The 14,862-nt window shown below is 35.5% G+C and overlaps 1 pseudogene; it reads right to left on the reverse strand.

Moving 5' to 3' along the window:
* Window positions 1-5,783: 5,783 nt before the first annotated feature.
* LOC102885106 lies at window positions 5,784-14,821 on the reverse strand (annotated as a pseudogene).
* Window positions 14,822-14,862: the final 41 nt, after the last annotated feature.

Here is a 14,862-nt window from a genome sequence, read left to right on the forward strand (position 1 = left end):
TTAGATTTCTTACAGCTTATATATCATTGCAGTGTCCATGCAAGGGTCACGTGATTCATTTGTCTGAGTTTTCACGTGTGCTTCATGACTCAGGATGGGAGGGGGAGCTTCGGGTGGGGGCTGTGAGGGGGGAAGGAATTTCCAGACCACTGGTCTTACAGGTCGTTTGTTTTGTAGAACCCGCAACCTTGGTGTTATCAGCACCATTATAGGATTCTTGAACAGAGAGACGGGACTCCTAGGCTATAAGCAGAAAGTTGCACTTATCGATGCCAGCACCTTCTCAGTGTATTCCTAATCAAAGGCTGAGCTCTAATTGTAACATAATAAGCAGTTTTACACAGTATTGTTATTCCTACACAGCTACAGAGATAATAGCATTAGTTGGATAGCAAGCTATGAATCAACAGATGTGAGCTGGGGAGTCCTTGAGGTGGGGGAGATAGCTATGGGAAAACATGTTAGCTGGAGAGCACTGAGCAGCATGGGGAGAGAGAGCAGTTTTAACCGGCTGAGTCGGTCATTTCTGCAGGCTCTTTCCTTTTTATTTTTTCAGATGCCTCCTCTTCTCTCTCACCATAGCTGGCAGCTCTTTTTCTAGACTTGCTATACCTTAACTGGTTTTAATGATGTTTTGCAGCTGTTGTCAAAGGTTAGCATGTATGAATAGTATACAAAGAAACGCACATATTTGGAATGTTAATTACATCATTCATTCTATTTATATCGCAATTGGTAAAATAGAAAAATCAAAATATTTTGTCATTCATGTGGCAATTGTCACATAATACCATATAGAGTATAGTAGTTATTTTGTATACGTCTTATCTTCAACACTGGATTACGAGCTTCTTAATAAAACGAATAGCATTTTAAACATTTTTATATTCCCTCTTCCATAATGCCTATCAAAAATCTACCTTGCTCTTTTATAATAAAAACTATGCAAAATTTTCTATCTTAAATAATCTGTAGTATTAAATACAATTTTTGAGAGAAAATTGAGGAAGGGATAATTAATTGTTTAAATTCTCATTTCCTCTCTAGATTCTTTCCTTTAATTCTAAATTTCCTACATGTTCTAGACCTATGCAGTCTTGGTAATTTGTTTGACTGAATGTGTGTTAAATCAGCACAAGCTGCTATTATCTAGGAGTTTTTTAAAACTTTGATCACTTGAAAAGATTAGCCATAGTGCTTTTAAAAACAGTTTTAAAAGTAACAGTGATGTCTTGAGACGGTTTTCTCTTTCTTCTTTTTTCTATGTCTTCTTTTACAAAACAATTACTGATATATTTTACAAAATGTGAACTATTTAAATCAAAGCTCTTCCTTAAAGTTCCAAATCATTAACCTTCAAATTCAAGTATCTAAGATGAACTATTTAACAAGAACATACTGAAAGAAGAGCAAAAGGCAGGGATAGTGTTCAAAATTATGCCACAAATATAAATATAGAGCAGTGCTTGAGGTTAGGGATGGGGGAGGGAAAAGGAATGAGAACATTATAAATCTTTAGCGGCATTCTTCCCCCGTCTCCTCCTTACCCATTTGCCCTTCCTTTTTACTGTTTAAATTCATTTGTCAAATAATCACTAACCACTTACTATGAAATTCATGAAAATTGTTTAGCATAGTTACCAGCACATAGTAATCACTCGGTAAAGGTTAATAAATGTCAGTACTTACTATTGTGGTGTGCACCCACGCTTCTTTGCCTTTACTTTGACCTCTTTTTCCTAAATTTACATATACACAGGGTGTGTGGTCAAGGTTGGGATAGAGGAGGACCATGCAGAGTCTTTTTATAATATCTAAGGCCTGTCTGAATCATTTTTAAAAACCCAGTATCTTGAATTCACCCATTGCACGAAATCTACAACATTGAACTCCCTGCTCCATCTCTCCAGGATACAACAGCAGACAAGAGCCTTTCCAACTAGTGACTAAATGGCATGCTTCTTCAGGCTCCTCAATAAAGACAATTAATACCTACAGGCAATTTTCACAAAACTGCATTCTGAATCCAAAAAACACTAGACTAGCTCATATATCTTATGTTTATGTAGCAACCTAAAGTATTTATCAAATTTTAAGTATTTGAAAGTTGATATAATTCAGTTTTCTATAGCAACAGACCTTTTGCTTTTTCACAGCGCAGTGAATAATCATATGTATGGCTTACATATAGAATTATTCATCTCATATTTCTCTGAAACGGATTCTCTTTTTTATTGCAAAGTGGCCTCTTAATTTTCCACCCTTAATGTTATTACCTTTGGACTATATTATTTCTCAATATAGACAGTGCCTGCCTGCCTATAAGACTTCCAGTTAAACAAGGCAGATGAGACACATGCATTTATCTCTACTGACTCATGAAGCTTCACTAAAATGAATTTTTAATTCCTTCACTAAAGGAATTTTTTAAAGGTATATATGGAAAGGACAAAGAGAACAGGAGAGGATACAACAGCAGACAGGTGAAGTTGACAATATTTTGGAAGTTGGAAAGCAACAGATGAGATGAGTGTTAAACTAACTTAAATTGGAAAAAGCTGAAAGCTAAGGCTGAGGGTGATGGGTTTAGTTCTTAAAGTTACTGGCTATCTCTGAGGTACAGAATGAAGGGAGAGCTAAAAGAGGAGGATTGATTGAAAGTACATATAAGAAAAAATTAAATCTCAAAAGCCCCTTATCCGTTCCAATGAGAGTGTCAAGTTTTATTTTCTGGAGTAATTAAAATATCTTTCTAGAAAAGAAACTCTAGTATTGGAAACAACTGGCATAGGCTCAGTCTATATGTACTAAATAGTAAGACCCCCTTCAGCCACCTTTCTGCTACTTGGTTTCTAAGATATTTCCAGCTGAGCTGGAGATTGGGGAATTCTAGCTGACCAGCACTAGTGTAAAGTTCTACACTGATATTTGGGGTTCTCCCACTGAAAAGATTGAACTTCTGCCCAGTTACTCCCCAGTGAAGTGCAAAATACACAAATCCCAACAATGTAAACAGAATTTTTTTGTGCCTTGCTCTTAAATATTTTTGGCTGGCCAAATCCCTAGATAGAAGGAACTTTCTAAAATGAAAGAGATCGAAACAACAGCAAGAAAAATCAAACAAAAGGAACAAAGAAAAACCTATAATATCTTCAGAGATATGAGAAGATACTACATTCAAAACACAAGAGCTGTATGCTATAAAAATGGAATTTTCTAGGAATGAGGAAGATCTCTTAGAAATTAAGAATATTATATGTAGTAGAAATCTAAAAAAATCAATAGAATAAAAATTTTTAATTGAGAGGCTCTCCTATAGAGTAGAACAAAAAGAAATGGAAAACAGAGAAAAGGTGAGAAAATTCAAGTACTGGAGGACCAAATTAGACCAAAAGAAATTCCAGAAATAGAGGACAAAAAAAATCAGAAGGGAGGAAAATTAATAAAGAAATATTAAAAAGAAAATTCCTAGCATTGTAGGATATGAGTACAGAGATTGAAAAGATCTGCCTAATATCCAGAATAGTGAATGAGAAAATGATTCTCAGCAATGAACATCATAGTGAAACTTCAGAAGATGGAATAAAGAGAAGATTTCTAAAACTTCCAGAGAGAAGAAAGAGGTCATATATAAAAAAAAAAAAATCACAAATAATATTAGGAACAAACTTCTAAACTCTATCCTTAGAATCAAGAAGACAAATTTTTAGGGAAAATCATTTCCAACTGTGGTAAGATTAATAATACCTCCCCTCAAAAATGTCCTAGTCATAATTCCTGTGAATATGTTACTTTAAAAGAGGGATTTTGCAGATCTGATTAAGTTAGGAATCTTGAGATGGGGTGATTTTCCTGGATTTTCTGGGTGGGTCCAAAGTAATCAAAAGGGTTCTTGTAACAGGGAGACAGGAAGATCAAAGTAAGGAAAAGCGGATGTGAAAACTGAAGCAGAGGTTGGAGAGATATGCATTGAAGATACAGGAAGGAGGTATGAACTGAGGAATGCAGGTGGCCTGTAGAAACTGGAAAAGGCAAGGAAAAGGATTGTCTCCTAGAGTGTCTAGAAAGAACCAGCTTTGCCAGTACCTTGACTTAAGCCCATTGAAACTGAATTCAGATTCCTGACTGAAAGGGAATAAATTTATATTGTTTTGAGCCATTAAGTTTAGGGTAATCTGCCACAGCAACAATAAGAAACTAATACACCAACCTAGAATTCTATATCAATCAGTTGAACTAACAATCAGAAGAGAGATTAGAAGAAGGTATTTTCAGACATGCAAGATCTAAAAAAATTTACCATCTTTCTCAGGAAGTTATTGGAGGATATTCATCCACCAAAATGAAGAAGTTAAAGCAAAAGTGAGGGAAACACAGAAAATGGGATCCAACACAAGAGAAAGGCAAAAAGAATTTTCAGGATAAGGGTTAGGGGATATGTTAGAAGGACAAAAATCCCCATCACAGACATCTTTAATTAAAAAAAATGAAAGTTATAGATAACCTGATGTATTTGAACATACAGAGAAGATGTATAGATTTCTCAAAAAGACCTGTTTGGAGACGAGTGATAGAATCATTAAAAAAAATTATAAGCAAATAAAAATTAAAATGTGGCAAAACAAAATTTTTATAGGAAAGATGATGTAATAACCTATTCGATACAAGGTTAAACTGAATAATATTCACAAAGTCATAGAAATGTAACCACTAAATATTGATTTTTACCAAAATTTTTGAGAGGAGGGCAAGTGTGTGTTTATGGGTGCATTAAAAGAGCCAAACTATCACTTTTCATAATAGAAAGTCAATAGATTTCTAAAAAGCTGAAAAATCAAGAAATAGCAACATAAGCACATTACATAGAAACAGAGAACAGCTAAAATTGTTTATAGTTATTTCGCTTCAGGAGCGAGAATCAAGAATGGAAAGGGATGGGCTAGGAAAGTCCTGTTTTTTACCGTACTATTTTATTTTTTAAATCTATGTACATGGTATTAATCTAATAAAATTAAAAGTTTAGTTTAAAAACGAGTTATTTCTATGAATAAATTTTTGTGCTCAGTTTAATTCTTCTGAGATGTGTTGTGTGCACGTTCTAATCTAGAAATAGCAATTTTTAAGACAGGTAAAAATCCTCTTATGTATGTTGGCACATTCACCACTTAATTCTCGAGGAATACAAATAAAAGTCCTTACCGTGATCTGTAGGCTTGTTGAACTGTCTAATCTCAGTGCATGCCACCAGTTTCTTTGCTTATCATGTTTTACATACACTGTCTTTCTTCATTTCTATGTTCAAACAAGCAAAGCACCTGCCCTGATGACCTGCCCACAAATCCATTTGCTTTTTTTGGAAAGCTATCTCCTCAGTCTTCTCCTGGTTGGCTCCTTATTTTTCAAGCCTCGGCATAATTGTTACTTTTGCAAACAAGCTTTCTCTGACCGTTGAATTTAAAGTAGGACTTCACATAACCCCACCCCTCCTGTTATTCTCTCTGCATTGCTGTTATGTTGTACTTTACCGTAATTTGTAAAAACATATTGGCATATGTGTTCGTGTGTTTTCTAAGCCATCTAGTGCACCTGTGTACAGCAGAGGGACTTGCACACAGTAAGTACTCAATAAATATTTTTGAATGATTTTTTTTTTAGGAAGGTCAACTGACACCTTTATTGCTTGGGGGAGGGCAGTTCAGGAGCTTTTGGTGGGGCGGGCCCGCTTCCTCTTCACTATCGCTGGGCTTCTGGCTGCGCAGGATGGCGTTGGCTCTGCAGATAGGGGCCTTGTGGAGATCCAGGTGTTATTTGTTCTTGCGGATCATGTGCCCCATGCTGCTGAGGGGGGCCGGGGTGTTCTTGTTGCCGGCAGTCTGCACATGAGAGGTGGCCGGCTTTTGCTGGCTGGCTTTCCGCTTCATGACGAGCACCATGCCTTTGCCATCGGCTCGGCTCCACACCCACCATCTTGCGGTGAATCAGCCCAGTGTAGTGGAAGGAGTTGCAAGCCGTCAGGTTATTGGGTTCCGTGCTATAGGTCTGCTTGTTCCTCTTGATCAGGAAGCTGGAGCAGTTCCGTCCAACCATTGCAGATGTGCGGACATGGCGACAGCTCCTCTTGGTGTGGCAGCGGGAGATGCGAACAGGCTGAATGAGTTGTTTTTAAGTGATTATCCATGTCTCTGACATTTATAACCAGTGGCATGTTATAGTCTATAGCTTTTGCTATATGTTAGCAAAAATCAGATAAAGAGGATTAAATAAAAACAAGGTAATACGATTTAGACCTTTTCCAAAACTTGAGTTCTTGAAAAACATCCAAGTTTTAATACCTTTTATCTCATCTATGCACTAGCCCTCTATTATAAAATGGATTCTAAGCAATATTTTACTCAGTATAGTCTCTTCTTCCCAAAATATTTGGTAATGAGATGTATAACTTAGTCATATAGTCACTAATAATAGAATTAAATGCTTCATTTAGTTGACATGTTCAATATGCAATTAGATTTAATTAAAGCATTTCATGGTTTTTGATCTTTGTCTTTGTGATCTGGGAAGGAATGTGAAACAAAAATCACGAAGGTTCATTTTAATTATTTCAGTAATATTATAGCTTTAATATGATTTGTAGTGAAGTATTTATAAGCAGGAATTTCATGTACAGGTAGGATTTGTAAAAATCTTACAATTTAAGCCTGATGAAAAAAGGTCAAACATGTAATTTGTCTACCACGGTACTTGACACATGAGGAGTGTTTTTCCCCTGCCTGTGGTAACTCAGGAAGTGGTACTGCCAACTCTCATTCATTGCAGTCCATTAAAACCCCAATTTTATAATTGTACAGTTTTTAAACTAAGCCTACAACTTTGATCTGATTTATTTGAACTCATTGTTTCCGCTTCATCTTTTCTTTCATATTTTTTCCTTATCTTTTTGAATGGTGATTATATCACCTCTCTTGCACATTGTGTGGGAAGATCAAATTTTCCTCGACCCTCAAGATGTAGCAAGATAAAATAACTAAATTTAATACATACGTATGTATAGGAACCCCACATACATGAGAGACTCAGACCCCACATGTATGGGAGGTTCAGAGATAGAAAGAGAACATGGGTATGTATATATAAGACATCCTGAGCTAGGAATGAGGTAAGGTGCCTTGGGGAATTCAAAGGGTCATTGCAGGATAAGAGCAGATCTTTAGTAAATAGAAGTTTGCCCTGACTTATAGATAAGGTCAAAAGAAATCATCCCTGATAAACTCATATAGGCAAAGCCTCCAATTCAAATTCTTCTAGGTAGTCAAAGGGGGAGGGGCAGAAGTTTCTCTTGAGCCTGAAGCTAAAGTTGCCTTTAGCTTAAAACAAATTGCAAACCACAGAGGCACATCTTGATGTGACTTGTTCTGGACTCTCACAACACTCTTGGGTAAACAAAGTCCTTTATTTTACTCAATAAGGATTTTGAAGAAACTAAGCAGCATAGTCTGATTTTTTAAAACACCTTTGAAATAAAAACATCAATTAATAAACTGTAGAAGAGGAAAAAGTATTTTTGTCCCTCTACCATTCTAGGTTCTCCAGCTAGGGCCTTGTAAATTAAGCTGAAAAAAGCCAGATTAACAAGAGAAAAACAAAACAGAAGTTTATTAACATGTGCATCATGCACACACATGAGAGTACTTAACGTTGAGTAACTGAAAGAGTGATTAGAACCTGAGTTTATATAGCATCTTAACAAAAGAAAAATAAATTTTTAGAGAATTGACAAATTGTTAGAAGGTAAATATATGCGAGAACTAATGAACTGAAAGGACTAATTAAGTAAAGTTTGCTATGTAGATTTCTCTGATGGGACTCCAGGCTGAAAAGGGTCTAGAGTTGTCTCTGGTGGTTAACTCAGTCCTTCTTGGTACAGAGGGAAGGGGTACACTTTTTAAAATACCTTTAGGCAAATAAGACGGCAGAGAGTTTTTCTTTTTTCTGCTTTTTCTCAATTTCCTTCTGCTCAAAATAATCCTTATGTTCAAGTGCCATATGTTGAGATGGCATATTTCTTGTTACCCTTTAAAATTAAACCATTTTCTTTATGGGTGTACAAAAATTGACTCTATTATAGTATAATTTTAATAACAAGATTTGACCAGTGTAGCTAAAAAAAAAATAATTATTTTTGTGTCCCTAAAAGACAATTACCATCAATAATATTTGGGAGAGGGAGGAGAAAAGGAAGAATAAAGTTTTGGCAACTTTTCAAAAATATAATGGATTCACAAAGCAAGGATTAAAAACAAATGTTTTATAATGATGCAATTTCTCAGCTTTGATAAAAGACACTTTTGATGAATAACGAAAAATTAAGGAAATAAATCTAAATATAATAGTTAGGATAAAGGGTTCTATAATGTGCTGTGTTTAAAAGATCAAGAAGAAACAATTCCGGTTTATCATCCTTTAATTATATTGCTGTTGTAGGGGTTCAGAACAATCCACCCCAAGATGTGCCTCAGTGATATGGCAGATTACTTTGAATTAACCTCAGCACCTCCCTCTACCTGTTATCTATAGAGCAGGGCAAAGTTCTATTTACTAATTACCTGTTCTTATCACTCTGCAATGACCCTTTGAAGTCCCTATGGTGCATTACCTCATCCCTAGCTCAGGATGTCTAACATACCTCAATTCCCTTTTCTATCTCTGAACCTGTCCTGCCTGTGGGGTCTTTGACTCTCTCATGCATGCGGGGTTTCTATACATATGCATTAAATTTGGTTATTTTCTCTTGATAATCGGTCTCATTTCTATTTGATTATTAGACCAGCCAGAAGAACCTTGAGGGTAGAGGAAAGTTTGTTCCTCCCTCAGTTATTGCTTTATATCATAATGCAGATGTCCCTACTATAGGCTCACCATTAAAAAATAGGTCAGCACAGTATAGGAGAGCACTTGACAGGCATCTGGAGGGTTGGTTTCAATCCTTAGCTCTCCCATTATTATTAGCTCTGCTATTGTAATCTTGGGAAAAATCACAGTCTATTTGAACCTCTGTTTCCTGTCCATAAAATAAAAAGAATGGGTTTCATGGTTTCTTAATTCTAAAAGTCCAGAAACCATTGATCAACCTGTGAACAAAACAAATAATCTGTTTTGGGATAAAAATGGAATCATATTTTATTTATCTTTGTATTCCCCACAGGGCTTAGCATCATATCTTATTTTTAGTTCAATAAACATTTATGGAGTATTGTCTAGGTTCCAGGGATAGCTCTAAATGCTAAGAATTCACAGATCATTTAGACATGGTCTCTACCTTTTAGGATTTCACAGTCCAGAAGAAGAGAAAGTATATAGGTAATTTAAACATCAAGAAGTATAACAGGGGTAGGCAATGAGTAGTATTTGCACATAGTGGGCACACCTTACATGGGTCGGACAAAGGCTTCCTGCAGGAAATGACACCTCTGCTGAATCTTGAAAGATTAATTAACCATACTGATGAGGCAGAGGAAATAACAAGAACAGAATCAAAATATATATATATATATAAAGAATATGAATAAAATAATATGGCATACATTTATTACAATTTCTTTCTGAATTATTTAAAAATAAAATAGATCTTGTTATATAAAGTCAGTATGAAAACACTCTTAAGGATAACTAAATGGTACTTTATTTTCCATATTTCCTTTAACTTCTCAGCAATGGCTCCATGTTTATTTTTCTGGGCAAGTATGTATGATATTTCTTCAAAAATGCACATCAGTAAACCTGGGTCTCATATGTCATAAAAAATTGTAAAGATTTTGAAAGGAATAAAAAGGAAGGACTACTGTGTATCTTATGGAAGGCTAGGCATTGTGTAGCACATCCTTCCTGGCTGTCTGATTCTATATTGGTCTGTACCTTTCATTAGATTAAAAAGAGCTTTGGAAATCTTGCCTCAGTCCAGTGGTACTGTCTGAAAGTTATCTAAGTAATATCAACTCAGATGCCTGAACCCCAAAGTCTATTCTCTGAAGTGATAATCGTGTGAAGTACTTGGGACAGTCCTTTTCTATAAGGCTCCGAGATTGTTCTTCTTTGTTGAAGATACAAACTCTGGTCTGTAGTTATAGTAGAACCTTCAGGTAAGCTTTAGAGTAAAACCAAAACATTAAGAAATTTAATGGCTGTAATCTTCTTGCTGGTAGAGGGTCTTACCTTCCATTTGTAAAAAAATGCAACACCTGTGAAGTGCAATAAAACGAGGTATGCCTGTATAACTTCATAAGAGTTTTGATGAAGGTTACTCCTGAAGCTAAAACAGAATTATGAACAGGAAGGGTATTGACAAATCACTAGGGACTTCTCACAAAGCAGCATACAATTTTTGAAATGTTTATATTAATATTTTACCAAAACAAACTTAATTTAGGGAAGGCTGAGTATCCCTACTGATTTGACAACTTCACAATCAAATTTACAATAGTAACACATTAAACAAACCTAACTATATCCAATGTCTCTTTTTATCAAGTGACAGAGCAAATCTTTGTGATTCTAGAGGCTTTCTGAGAAATTGTAGTTTTATGTCTTAAAGTTTTAGTTTTAGGTATAAATTACAATTTGAGAATTTTATTTGTTCTAAATTTAGGAACTGATTTTGGGAAGGCATGATTAACTTGTCAGAGGAGATCTACGCACTTGACTAGATAGGATCCTGAGTGACTGAGAAACAATACTTCCATACCTATTTAATCAAAGTACAAATAAAGCATTTGAAAAGACACACAGAAGGTAATACTACTGTACGTGAAGAGCCTATGTTCTATGATTTTTTTTCCCCTTAAATAACCAAGGACATAATAAAGACAACTTAAATCATAGAAAATTATTCTTGTGTGGATGAAAAATGGGGCACATATTAAAACTGACGAGTTCAGGGGAGGCCTGCATGGCGGGCCCTACAAACTCGGAGACTGAAATTAACTACATAGAACAGTCTGAACATAAAAATTCCTAACTAAAAGCAGGTCCTGGCAGATAATCACATCCTGAGCCTGTAGCTTTCTTGACAAAAGTCAATCTCTACTTTAAGTGAATCTATTGTCTTTTTGCATCTAAAATAACATACTCTTGGAATGTCAGAGTAATCCCTTTTTTCCGGACCCCTCAGGGCACAACCCATAGCACCGGTGCAGGAGAGCACAGAGCCCCTCATGGTTATCTTGTTCCCCACATACCATCCCCCTGTGCTGTAAATGTTAATTATTAACTCTCTTGTACCCACCAGTATAAAAGAAGTATGTGTCCCTCAGATTTACTTTTTATCCAATCCCAGAGATTTCCTCTACTTTGCTCTCTCCCATCCCTTTAATATACCACTAATGGATTTCATGTAATTTCCCTTACACCTACTCCTTTGATTTTAATGTATTAAATAAACTGCAAAACTGCCACTCTCTGGATCATTTTCTTAATCTGTTGAGATTTTGCTTCTCGGAAATTGTCAGTTTGGCTCAGATAAACTCATTAAAATTCTCTACAGGTTTGGACAGTTCTTTGGTCGACATTTGTAAGACAATCTCTGCTAGCTAGGTATATTACACATAAGGTAAAGAATAACCCTTCATATTGTAGGTGGAGGCATTAATTACTAAAGGAAGAAAGACCATTTAAACTGAGGGAATACTGTAAATATTTTAATATACTAAGTATAATTATTTATTGATTGATAAGATGGGATTACAAGGAGGGGGCGGGGCAGGGACACTAGTCCTCTAGACCAGGTCTAAAAGGACTTTCTGTAATGACGGATGTGTTCTAAATCTATGCTAACACAGTAGGTACCACTAGCTACATAGCTTCTTTTCAGACTCAGGTATTACAAATCAAAGCAAATAAAATTCATTTTCTGAGTACTTTTTTAAATGCTCCCTCATATTCTTTTAGGTGATCTGTGAGCTCAAAATGATTTTCATAATACTATGATGTTATGTCATTTTGACTCATCCTCTTTTGAGTATACAGTGGAGTTTTCTAGAGGGTACTTGATATATGATAACGAAATGAATGAAATGCAAAAGCAGATAAAAGGATCCAGCTTGCTTCTGTTAGGCCACATAGTAAAAGAGATTTGAAAAAATATGAAACTGATGTAGGGTGGAGGCAAGAGAACTAAAATGTTAAATCAATCTGCATTCAGAGACTGCAAAGTGCTGATCAGCCCTGCAGCCAGCCCAGGAGGAAACCTGCAGAACAAAGGAAGATTTCTGCTGGGATAGCTAACAACCCATTTCCCCACCCCGTGAAGGGAAAACAGGAAAACAGAGTCTTTAAGTGGAGCCCTACACAAAATAAAATCATTCATTCCCTATGGCTAAAACCGTGGGGAACCTATGGATTAGAGGATAGGAATTGCCAGCAGGCCTTTCACACTACATATTCTTACCTTTCTTGCTGGTCTTATCCTTCCTCACTATATGCCCATATCATCAAAAGAAAATGGGTAAACAAAGTCTTTAAAACGTAATTCACGGAAACTAAAGAATGATGTATAAACTGGATTCCCCCGAAGGCTTTTTTCCCCCTATATTATTGTCTTTTTGTCTGTGCTTTTTCCCTTCTGTAATAAACTTTCCTTTTGACTCTAACTTTGGCGTGTGCTTGAAATCTTTCTCATGCTCAGCAAAGAACCCTTTTCTCAGTGCAGAGCTAAAGCTCCCCCCACTTGGGGGAATTTGCCCTATCCTGCATCAAAACAATGCTATTTTCATGAAAATTTTGTTTTGAAAAATATAGTTTTTTTTGGTAAAAAAAATAGGTTATTTATGTTAACATGCAATGTGTTCATCATTGCTACTTTCCAATGAATCAAATATTTTTAAATTTTCTCATTTTTAATCAGATATGGTAAATATCAATAGTTGTAACTCACATTGTCATCCACATAAACAGAAACTCTTTGATGTTCTCAATAATTTTTAAGAGTAAAAAGGGGTCTGGAAACCAAAAAGCTGCTTTAGGAAAAAAACTATTCTTTTTCCTTGAGAAACAAAAGCACTAAACTGTTATTCTCTGTCACTGTTATTCCTTGAAGAGCCTGAACCACCCATATTAATTATAACTTTCAACCAAAGTGGCTAACTTCTAATTTAAAGCAAAAGGTGCAAGGTGGATGATTGAGAACTGTCTGGCATATACAAGCATGTTAACGGACTAGCAGAACTTAAGACTACACATGACAAAACCTTTATATAGCCACACATCGTTTTTATAACCTTCTAAAGTGGCAAAAATGAATGCATTCATTACACATCTCCAAGATATAGCTTCTCCATAGCATTTGAAAATAAGCGTAAAGATCTTGGAAATTATCTTCAAGCTGGCATACTTCAAGCACAGTTGCTGTTAAACTAGTTTGTCAGAATACTGGTTTAATGTTGTTGAAAACAAATTTACATTTTTCATAACCATAAACATTTTTTGAATATTAACTTATTTGATCAGTAAGCCTGTATAATACACACCCAAGTAAATAAAATTCGTGCTTGTATTATACTTAAGTGACAAAATATAGAAAAGAATTGCCAAAATTTTACATTATGTAATCTCGAATTCTTAAAACATTTCTGAATCAGTTTCTGCAAGATATTTTATTAAAGTCTACCACATTTAAAGTAGTAAATTTCGATTTTCTTATTTTCTGGGAATTTAAGAACTTTTAATCTATACATGGGCTTATTCTATGAGCTAGTCAGTAACAGTGCTCCTTTAATATCTTCCAGACATAGAAGAAAATCTGACACAACAAAAGGTAAAGGTCTTTCTGAATTTAGTATTTTGGAATATTTTTGTCTTTATATTTCAATATAGTTTACTTCTCTTACTGGGCAGAAAATAAGACTACACTTACGTTTTATTATTTAACCATGATCTTTCAATATTTATTATGAAACTGTAGTTTCACTGTATAATTTGTGAAATTTGGTATAAAAGAGGGATACCAGCATATCACTCCTGAAAAAGTTACCCAAGGTTACAAGAGTTAAAGGAAAAGAGGTTTTCTCAGCCTAAGATCTAGGCCTAATTCAACTCCAAATCTTTTCTTCTTTAAAAGAATTTATTCTCACAGCTTCCCTTCTGTATATAACCAGACAGGGCAAAGCATAAATATGAGCTAAAGTGAGATTTTTTTTAAGTAGGAAACACAAAACTTTAGAGCTAGATAGAGCGAGCAATGATCTTAATAGTGGTAGTAGAAAGAAGGGGAGTCTTGAGAAATCACTTCTCCTGTTCTTGACTGCTTAAGTGTAAGGTATCAGTGGTATTCATTTATGCTACTGTTAATTTTACATTTCATTATAACTCAAATTTATCATAATTTTACATTATAAATGGTTCAATGGATGGGTTCCATGCATTATAGATGTAGGTTTCAGGCCTTAACGCCCCTACTTTACAGTTTGCTAATGGAGATAATTGTCTCGCTGCAGCTTCTAGAGACCCCAGAGCTCTGGCTTCTTGAGAACCACAGTTGGAAGAGCTCATACTGATTTTAAAAAGGCACTTTATTTCATAGGCCCTCAACAGATTCGAAACGAAACCGTGCTCATTTGTATATGCCTTGGCAAAACACGGTAGCAAATAAAGAATCCCTGTGTCATTAAGTAGACGTGTGGTACCCAAACAATGATCCAGACACAAAGCTAGGCTAGCGTGTGAGGTTTCATTATTTTTTTAACCGCTACTTTTGAAAAATATATGTCGATTCCCCACCTCCTCATTATGAGAGTCCCGTGAACTCTTTCACGTAAAGGGATTCCAAAGGCGCTTGGTCGTCAATGGTCCTTGGCCCCACCCCACCTCCTGCAA

The sequence above is a fragment of the Pteropus alecto genome, unplaced genomic scaffold (genome assembly GCF_000325575.1).
Source record: "Pteropus alecto unplaced genomic scaffold, ASM32557v1 scaffold107, whole genome shotgun sequence".
NCBI lineage: Eukaryota > Metazoa > Chordata > Mammalia > Chiroptera > Pteropodidae > Pteropus > Pteropus alecto.